The sequence below is a fragment of the Lagopus leucura genome, unplaced genomic scaffold (assembly GCF_019238085.1).
Source record: "Lagopus leucura isolate 7727_CA_CO unplaced genomic scaffold, USGS_WTPT01 Super-Scaffold_100001, whole genome shotgun sequence".
NCBI lineage: Eukaryota > Metazoa > Chordata > Aves > Galliformes > Phasianidae > Lagopus > Lagopus leucura.
Window position 1 is genome coordinate 92978658 of NW_024962262.1, and position 10919 is coordinate 92989576.

Here is a 10919-nt window from a genome sequence, read left to right on the forward strand (position 1 = left end):
CAGAGATTAACAGTAGAAATGCCAGAAAATATTGGGGGGGGGAAAGCTCAAATTCCCTGCCAGTGAGAAATACTACTCAACAATTACAGTAAAAATTCCCCCAGATCTTCCTTACCAATGTTTCCTACCTATCAAATACTTCTTTATTCCAGGGTCATCTGCGAGAAAGTGGTTACATTAGCCAAAGTCTACGGTAGTCATAGTGACAAGATAGAGCCTCAGAAATTGCACTGTAGAACTGATTGTGAAGGGATTTGGAAAGGAAGAAAGAGGGGATGCCTCACCTAGACAATATAAGTAAAAAATGGGTTTTTGGTGCTGTATGTTACAAGTTTCTTCCAGCACTCAAACATAAACATTTCCTAGTAAGAGAGAAGCCTAATCATTTCTTCCATTTCAATCAGAACTCCTGGTGACTTTGTAGCCTCACAGACCTAAGCGTTACAGAAAGAAAAAAGGTATCATATGTAATGTCTTGGAACTAGGGACACGTCACAGAGGCTGAGCTACTTTTGGTAGTTCACCAAGATTTCCACTGTCAGAAGACAGAGAAATAACTGAATGTGTACCAGGACACAGAAACATACCAAGAAGAGTGATAAAGGTAGCAATCGCACAGTAGAAAATGCAGACATAGTTACCCACTGCTTTTCTGCAACACAAATCATGCTGCTAAAAAAAACAGAATCATTGAAATATTCCTTGTCTGAACAAGCAGCTTCTACTGTTGTTACAAGAAAGGTGTGCAGCAGTGAACAAAGACAGCAGGAAGACGATGCTCTCGGTAACTCCAGCAGGCTTGGACACAACAGACCTCTGCATTAAGCTGAGATAATCTTTGTGAGGACTTTCAGCACAGTGACATGCGGGTACATTTGTGATCCTAATAATCTGAGCAAATGGGATATTTAGATTTGAATCTTGCTACGATGGCTTCTGCAAAACATTATTGGAAAGTAATTGATTGTCTTGTACAATTTGAGTGGAAGAGGGGCGAGTAAGATGTAGCCTGTGCATTATTTATAAATTCCACAACTCCGTTGTTTTACCTAATGCATGGCACAAGTGTAGGAGGGGGAAAAAAAACACACTCAAAATTAAAGGAAACAAATAAATATTACAGAATCAAAAATATTAAAAGATAGAAAATGTCCTCGTTCGTAACCTGTGAGACTATTATTTCAGTTCTCCTGAAAATGTAGAGAAATCAGAAAGATTGTTTCTGTTTCATTGATTTTTTTTTTCTAGAAATAAAACAGTTTCCAGCAGCATGGGAATTTAAAGTAAATGGAATTGTCTCTGGAGGAGTACAATCAAGATTATATTTTCTTGTTAGTTTCTTTAAAAAGAAAGTAAAAGCTTACAAACAAAGAAAAATAAACAGAGAACAACAAAATATTTTTAAAACTAAAGAATATCCCTTGTATTCTCTTCTGCAGATACTATATATTTTGGCAGTAAATTTTATTTGTGCTTGACAAAAATCAAAATTCAGCAGAGAAAAGGATAAAAGTCAATTTGATAGTTGTGTCCTGGGATTAGATTTTCTCAGTTTGTGTCTTCAATACAGAATTAGCAGAGCACCTGCCTGGAAAAACACTGAGGACATGAGCTGCCCTCAGAGGATGGCTGCCTTCACATTCTAGCTCTCGGTGACAGCAGGAAACAAGCAGCATCAATTTGGGTGCCAGCTGGGATTCTACACCACTGATGGGAGAGTTCGGACACCTCAGGCCAAGCCTGCTGAGAAAGCTGCTTGGAGATCAGACACGTGATCTGCGGGATGAGGGAAGCTGATGTTGAACTGGGGCTCTCAGCTTAGAGTCCTCTCTCGGGAGTCTCAGCCTTTCCTTCATGCTCCTACAACTATACAAAATAATAAAAAAAATAAAAATAAAAATCAGCATTTCCAAAAGCTGTATCTATAGATCCAGGGCTTGCCATTCAAATGCTGAAGAGCAACGCTAAGCAGAATCACTTGGAAAACCTTAGAAACCTCTAGTTTGAAGCAGTGGTGGGCAAGAGGAGAAGGAAACAGCCTGAAAACTGCATCCTTTCTCTCCTGAACATTCACTCTGCAAAAAGTTCAGATCAAACTCTCGTGCTTGGATTTTTTTTTTTCTGCTTTAACAAATAGGAGCTTACAAATTTTACTGGACCAATGCCCAAAGACAAACTAAGCTGTGCAAGCAACTTTCCTCTAAACAGAAGCAGTTTAGTTGCTGACAGAGGGATGGAAAGTGTCTGTGTGTTTTTAAAATGTTTTTTGGGTGCCAGATTCAACAGTTTTAATCAGCTAAATTTGCACATGTTGTGCAAATGTTGAATCTCTCAGTCAAGCCACGTTCTCCCTTCTTTTCAATGAAATCAGAACAAGAACTGTTACTTGAGGAAACAGTCACAAAACAGCATGAAAAAAAGACAATCACATCAGTTACCCCTTGTCTTTTCTGAAGCAAATTAATATCTAGCATTTCCTCTTATGCAGGGTATTTCAGTGGTCAGGTGAAAGATCTAGAACAACCCAGCCGCAATGGAAAGGAGTGCTAACATATATATTATCAACAGATGAATTAGCCAGTAACACACAAATGGGTCCTTCTATTAGGAGTTCCTCTCTTACTCTCTCTGGAGGAAAAACAAAACAAAAAAAAAAAACAACACCAACAAAACAATAGGGAAGAGAGGGAAGGGAGAGAGAAAAGATTATTCACTCTGAAGAAAGTGCTGCAGCAGACTGTAGTTTTCCAAGAGCTATCATTTCACGTCTTTCAAGCAGCCACATCCCAACATGGGGAACATCACCAAGGAAAACAGGAGTGAGGATAAATCACGGAACCTTACATTTGTCCCAGGCATAAGCAGCAAAAAAAAAAAAACCAAAAAAAAAAACAAAAAAACCCCCCACATTTACGCAAAATTCACCTCTAGGTTCTGCCGTCCTCCTTCATTTAGGGAACAGCTACAGGAGTATTTTTTTACTTTTGTCCCTGTTTCCTTCCAGAGGACTATAATCCATGAACATGCCTGTTCAGTCTACAGGAAATGAACAAGGTACTGTGCAATAGCGGTACCAAGGATTATATTCAATCCACTGTACTCTGCTTCAAAGATTTGTTCATCCATACTCCTGCCACTCTTAACCAGGTACAAATAAGTTTCAAATCCTGTTAACATTGCAGGATTAGTGTGAGACCCAATGCTGGCAGATCACAGTCTGTCCCAGCATAACAATCTTGCTGAATGTTGCAGTAGTTCAAATCCCCCTGCGGGATCTTACTCACCCTGAACAAGATTGACAGATCTTTGGCTAAATTACACTAATCCATGTCACCAATAGAGGATTCTTGTTTTTTATTCTCCAAGTCAGCTTTTGGTCTAGTTTGAAGCTGAAAAATTTGTCATTAAAATAAAAATATACATTTGAAAATCAACAGGCTTTTAATAAACGAGTCAGAAATCATGCTTTTCTTGAAAGACAGGTGAGATCCAGCTTTCAAGGCTGAAGTAACTCACAGTCATGGAAACAGCACAACAAAACTCAGTGGTAAAAGCTAATTTGATATGAAGATAAATGTCTGAGTCAATAATAATAAAATGCCCTTATTAACAAATGTCTGTTTACTCTTCTGAATTTAAGTTTGCATTTTAGTAGAAAAAAAAAAAAAGAAAAACTATGGTTTATTATTGATACTTAACCTGCTTGCATTTATTAAAAGTGTTATTTCCCAGAGAATACATTCTAAACTCTCTAAATTCTGTTGTCTCTGAAAGAGCGAGAACAGCACGCATCCACTTTTCTGGCAGTGCCTGTGCATTCTTGTACGGATTATTCAACATTATAGTTGAACAACTGATCCTTGCCAAAGCCTCTGCACATGCAAAAACGTGTCAGAAGAAATTTGTGCTAGTAAGACTTACACTGTCCTGATCTATACCCTGTCCAAGCAGCTATAACTAATGTTAATCTCACCAGAAGTCCATTCTGAGCTGAGGGTAGGAAAAGCAGGCAGATCTGCTTGCAGGTGCTATGTGCAGGGATGGATGCAGTTTCCTCTTCAAGAGTCTGCTCTCAAACTGATTGTAAGCATACTTATTCCTAAAGCTGAACAAGCCTAAACAGGAGGGTCTCTGCATGCTACTTAGAAAAAAAAAAAAGCTTACAAAATCTCTCTCCTTCCTTACAGTTTCTAAGAGATGAAGAGATAAGAAGTCTGTAAAAGAAAACCATGTTCCAGTTTTAAAGGATTGATAGTCTAATTTACAGTTTTAAAATCTGCTAAGGCTTTACAGCAATATTTCTCTGAAGTGAATCTATAAGAAAAAAAAGTGAAATTTGAGATTAAATTGGAAAAAGAGCTTTTCACATTGATGAACTAAAGCTGATGTGTTGAATTTGTATCACTTGAAAAATCTCCCCATTAGGTCTCAAAAGAGAAGGTAAATGAGAGATAAAACCGAGCTCTACAAACCCTATAAGAAGATAAAACTATGCAAATTTTCTCCTTTCCATCTCAGCAACATTTTTCTTGGTGTCACAAGGTGGTGCTCTTCCTTTCAAGTCATTCATTTCACCTTACCAGCAAACTCACTTAATTTATAGAGAAAAGCATGTTTTGACACTTGTCCATACACACTCTCACTGTACTGGTAATGAGAAAAACTTCAACTATAATGCTTTTCTAGAATAAAGACGTAGAAAAGACAAGATTGTTTACAAGCAACATGCATGACATCTTCTAAACATGGCCATCTGGACACACTAATGCATGACCAGCTCAAAGTTCTTCTACAAACTTCAGAAGACTGGATTAGGTGAGAGTTTAAAACTTGTGGATTTATGGCTGTTTAACAGCAAGTTCAATTTACCTAGAACTTCCAACTTTTTGAAAGTATTGTTCTAATGATTTAATTACTCACGCAATCAATAACACAATCCCTGTGCTGCTTAACTTATACTAAATCTATTTTACTCCATACTCGCTTACTTGTTCCACTGTTAACACAGTGAATACAATGCATAATTGCACTGAAGATATCAAGGAGCATTTGACAGAGAGACCTAGAGAGATGTGGCTTGTAGAACACACTGTGGTATTTGGAACTTGGGGGCATTAATTTGTCCAGTTAATCCTTTAAAAATGGATCACAGTACAGAAGGTATCTGCATCTCCTAATCATCTTCTGATTTATCAGGCCCTTGAGATTAGTGGGATAGATTAAGTCTCCAAAACATCTCATTTTCAACTCTCAGAAAACTCATTAAGGTAGTACCGTACCACAGTTCACAGTCTGCTGCTTTCTCCACATTCATAATTCTGGAGAAAGTTCAACAGCTTTAGATACACAGAATGTCTGAAGCACTAATCATAGGGTCATTCAGGCTAAGAGGGCATCATCATGCAAAATATGAGCATTTAGCCAAGAGATGAATGGTAACTCCAAATACCCCTGTGCTAAAACGCTACAGAGAAAAACAAACAAATCAATGCTTGCCTCGTATCTATAAGTTATGAAGATGGCCTAATGCATAAAAACAAAAATATGTCACAAGCATAATAAGCAAGATGAGCGTACAAACAATGAATGTACAGATGTTGTAGTTATGAGGAACACCAGGGAACATGGCTACATAGTTATTACACCAAAGCAGAAAAGATAGGATGCTTACCTGTATCCTAGGCTCACATATAAAACTCCAGCAGATTAGAAATCCAGAAGAGATCTTTCCCCCCTCGTAGCCAGCTCTTAAATAGGTCTAGGAGAGGTGGAGCCAGCCTCCACCCCTTCCGGCAGCACAGGAGAATTGCCTTCACCTGTGCTTCTCTGGCTGACTCATGGCTCACCTCAGGTGATCAATCAGAGGTTCAGGCTGTGATTCAGCAGTTACAATACAGCTGAGACAACAAAATATGTCAGCTAGGCCTGTACAGTAAGTTGCCAAGAGTAAAAAAACATTGCCAGGAATGTGACTAGAAACCAAAGCACTGCAGATACAAGATAAAGAACGAGATGGCACATATCTAAAGGCTGTATGGAGTACAGAGAGGAAGAGAAGTAGTGCTAAGGGAGGATGGATGAATTGAAGTCTATCATTGCCTTACCTACGCTTGAATTGCTCTCTGCAAATGCTGTAAGCACTTCAAAAATTCATACACATCAGAAAAGAAAGAAAACAACCTTCTCCCTTCATCTGATACTAAGTTAAATACAAATTCAATTTTTTTTGAGGTACTGAGGATCTCAAAAGTCATTTTAAAACTTTTTAAAACTTTTTTTAAAACTCCTGAATCTTCAGAGAGAACTAATTCATGAATATTTCTTGTCTCAGAAAATCCCATTTCTTTACTGCGTCTGGGGTATGACATATTGTGCCTATTTATTTCTACTCCTCATGTGTCAATTCCTTCCATACTACAGAGGGTCTTCCCAGCTAACAGGGAGCACAGATGATACAGATCATCAACCCAGCATTTCCAAATGCCTCTTGATTTGCCACTGAAATATGTGATGCTGTTACATGCCAACAGTGTGAACATTTCTAGCACCTTTGAAAACTAAAAGCAGAGAACAGTGTGAAGGGAAAAAAAAAAAAACAAAATAAGTACAAGAGAACAATAAACACAGTGATTATGTTGGGGTAGTTCATGTTTAATTTATTAAAACTCTCCTGCTTTTTGCTATAGGGAAGAGTTGCTGGGGAATTCCCAGTGCATTGCACCAATGCTCTGCAGCAACCAGGAGCTCTGCTGCACAAGCTTGCCTCACTGTAACAGCACCTTGAGACCTGCTCTTTAGCAAGGCAACGTCAACAGGAACATTTACTGCACTACGCAGCTCTTACCATCCAGGGGAACAATACCCTTATTCTCAGCAGCCCATCTTCCAGACACCATATTCAGCCAGAAAGTAATTGTAATCCTGTAGAAAGCTCTTTTTCAGCAGAATCAATCTATTACCATGTATCAGGAGAGGGACCAACTTTTTACAGAGTCTGGTCCTGATAGAACCAGGGGGAATGGCTTTAACTAAAAAGGGGAGATTTAGGTTAGAAGTTTGGAAGAAATTCTTCACTCAGAGCAGTGAGGCATTGGCACAGGCTGCCCAGAGACGCTGTGGTGCCCCATCCATAAAGGTGATCAAGCCTGATTGGATGGGGCCCTGGGAAGCTGGGTAGAGATGGGGAGTAGCAGTTCTGCCCATGGCAGGGGGTTGGAGCTTGATGATATTTAAAGTCCCTTCCAAACCAAGACATCCTATGATTCTATGATCAGATATGTCTGCAGGAGGGTCCAGCTTGGATACGATGGTGTGCTGGAATCTCAAGTAAAACACCTCTTCACTCTTTCATAACTCTAACGCTGAAATGAAATAATCCAACTGTTGAGTGGTCATAACTGGCATTAAAAGTGTCTCCCAGCAGTGGTCCAGACAGATAGGACCCCAGGAAAAGATGTTTATCTGCACATCTAGCTATCACTAAGAAAGCAAAGTTTAATGCTTAAAACTTACTGAATGAAGGTTTCCCTCCAAGCCTCTCACTTCTTCAAACTATTAAAAATAAACTTATCCCATATCTCACAATAATACACTTCCAAAACTCCTGGTAAATTCCTTTTTTTGATTTGGCACCTCTGAAAATCACTAGGAAAGGTGAAATACTTTAACATGCAACAGATCTAGGGATGTGTTACTCAGGTTACTCAGCTGTGCTCCCAACGTCCATTCTGCCTCTGTTGGCTTTCAAGAACAGTATGTGATATGTCTAGGGGCCGGTAAGAACCCGAAAGTGCATTCTGAAAGAATGTAGGACTTTGTAGAAGTTTGGGTTCCTTCGCCCCTGAACATAAACAAAGAAGCAACAGGGATATTGACACAGCTGCCTGAGCAAAGGACAGGAGCCACCGCTGCCAATATCGTTTCCCCTCCGGAGGCAGGTAGAGGAAGAACTTCATAGGACCTAATTAGTTTTGCAGTGGAAAACAAATCAATTGGAAAAGCAAGTTTTCAATCCTCTGTCTAACACAATAACAGGAAGCATAACATTGATTTTGGTTTGAGGTGGATTAGTCTCTGTCACGTGGTATGTGTGGGGCTCACTTTGTTTTATTTATTTTTTCCTGTCTAGAAGGTGACAACTTCAAATGAGTTAAAGCTGATTTCTAAGCCCTTTCTTCTGGTGTACTTGCTAACGGTGCACCTACAAAACACTAGAGCTGTATCTAACCATCAAAATCCCAGAGATGGTGGCCTCAAGTCTGTGTAGAGACTTAATGAGAATCCAGCATTCTTTACAGCATTTGACATGACAGTGTCTAGTACAAGAAACAAAACTTGCTAAACAATTAAACAAGAACAGTCATATGTTGCCAGACTATGTCACTTCTTCTCCTGCCCTCTCCCCACCTCATGATTCTTCTTCTGCCTTCCACCCAAGAACAGGCACATTCACCTCCATCTAACACTTTTTTCTTGCTGTAAACCCGTATCAACATTTTGGAAAATTTAATCAGAAGAAACATAGAGCAAGAAGAGATCAGTAATTGACTATGCTGTTTCTTCCTTTAAGTGAATGATTCACATCTACTGTTCAGTGATTTCTGCTAAGGTGGATCTCCATCCTAAGCAAACTTCTACTAGCCAGAGAGCAGTTGGGATTTACAGTATGGCACATGAGGAAGAGTGATCAAATGAATTCATTTTACAACTTTTAATTAAATAATATAAAGAAGCAAACATCAGAGGAAGCCACAAGAAAAATGTAATTACACCTCTAATAAGCAAGTCAGCAGTTTCAGAAAAAAACAACAATGAACACAGAATTTGTCTAAAAAATACCAGTGCACACAGTAGAATAAATATTGCAATGTAATTATTAAAAGATTACATGAAAGAACTGATGATGCTGATCATTCCCAGAAAGCACAGGAGTATAAGCACATCAAAGAAGCACACGCAGAAATATCAGGGCATTCAATCACCAGCTGTAATAATTTAAAAAATAAATTTTAAAAAAGCACCCCCCGAAAAAAAACCCAAAACCAAACCAAACCAAAGCAAAAAAAAAACTAATAACAAGCAAACAAAAAAAATCAACACCATACAGGTTGAATCAAGAGGCAGAATAATAATTAAATAAATAAATAAAAAACAAATAAAAAACAAAACCACAAAAGGTCTCCCATCTGAAAATGTGACTGGATGTCATCTGTGAATGATGAGCCCCAGCTCAAAAGGCAACAAGCAGAAGCTCTCGTTGCTGCTACTGCTCTTCCATCCTTTGAGGATACTGCACAAGGATGACAACCCACCACTGAAGCGACTGCAGAAAATTAGAGCTGAAGACATAATTCTCTCTAAAAATGGGAGCTCCTACAACATTACCAGACAGCTGTGATCTTCACTACTTTCTGAACAGTCACAGAAGTGATACACTAGCTCCCAAAGTCTGTCTTTTAACACATGAGTAAGTCCCAGGTGCTGCCAGCACTCAGAGCCAGCCCAGACTTTATTACCCAGCTTTGTAGAAGCCCAGATGTCTTGTTCTGTGCAGCACAAGCCAAAGGAAGACCAGACAGACTGTGCCTTTCTGCAGGATTCTACCGCTTGATAGTGAGAAGATGGAACACGTCTCCCTCCTTGTCACAGGCTACTTAAATAACAGATACCTGTTTCATGCATTTTCTCAAGCGCCCTGGCAAAGCTTTCATTCCTGTACTTTTACATCAGTTTATCAAAGTCTAGGCGGTTCCTAATACATAAAGCAGACACATGCCATAAATCACAATATATGAACCGTATTGAGCTGTCCTCATATTTATATAGGTATTGTAATAAGAAACCATGTAAGAATACATTTTTCTAGATTGTTTCCTGTCAGAGAACTGCACGCTCCCAGGAAGGTAACAAACAGACCTATGAAAGAGTATCCTATGTAAACTGTACCCCAAGAGCAGTTCCTGCTGACTTCTGATAAGAATTATACTCACAGCAGCTCCTTTTTCTTTCCAACTTAACAACATCTGCTGATAGTTTGGAAGTTTGAAGAGTGATACAAAGACTGTAAGAGCAAAGGTTCTCAGTGACCTCGATCTTGAGACACCTTGAACATGGCTTGCATTAAATCTCACCTAGATGCAAGACACTTAACGCTTCAGAAAGAAAAAAAATGAAGAATACCTGTCCTGTGATAAATCCCAGCAACTACTTTTTTCTTGAATTGCTGCAATTTAAATATTTTCCACTTAATCTCCAGCTACCAGTTTCTAATATTTCTGGGGAAAAGAAATTAAACTAATAAACTAATAAACATTTTTAATGAAAAAAAAAAAAAGTCTATCAACATTCCTCATATGAAAATACGTACTCTAGCTATTTTAAATAGACTTTATATCCTTTGCCTAGAGCTCAACATTAAGCTATATTTTTTCACAGTGGCACAGTAGCTCCTGGGTTTTGAAATTCCTAAGTATTGTAATCTACAGTATGCTATGTAACCCAAACTCCTCAACCAGACTCCTCCTACCACAATGCATTTGCACTTAATTGTAATAAAGAATAGTAATGTTCACTCAGGAAATCTGTGCTGCACTATGGCAAAGTAGTCTGGAGCCTGAACAATTCCCCAAAGGATTTGCAGATAGTTCAACCCAGTGTTAAATGGATTCATCTTCATTCGACTTTAAAAGTCTTGAGGGAAAGAGATGTTTAACTAGATCTGATACCAAATTAAATATTCATTGCAGCTACCTGATTTAAAAATTTGTTGATTTTCAAGGCTTACTTTGTATTTCTTGCTTGCTTCTGCCATGAATGCCTCAATCCCTTCTTCACTGCAAGGCTCAGAGCATGGAATCCTTTCCCAAAAATCATTTCAAATCACATTGGTTCTTTCTTTCTCCAAAACTCACTTTTCCTTT

At 38.7% G+C, this 10919-nt stretch overlaps 1 long non-coding RNA gene across 1 annotated transcript; it reads right to left on the reverse strand.

The window, feature by feature from the left end:
• Nucleotides 1–1396: 1396 nt before the first annotated feature.
• On the reverse strand, nt 1397–5711 carry LOC122178387. Its single transcript, XR_006178305.1, has 2 exons — nt 5672–5711; nt 1397–1866 (listed from the first exon to the last, which is right to left on the reverse strand). It is a non-coding gene; the product is annotated as an uncharacterized LOC122178387 (long non-coding RNA).
• Between the last annotated feature and the right edge of the window lie 5208 nt (nt 5712–10919).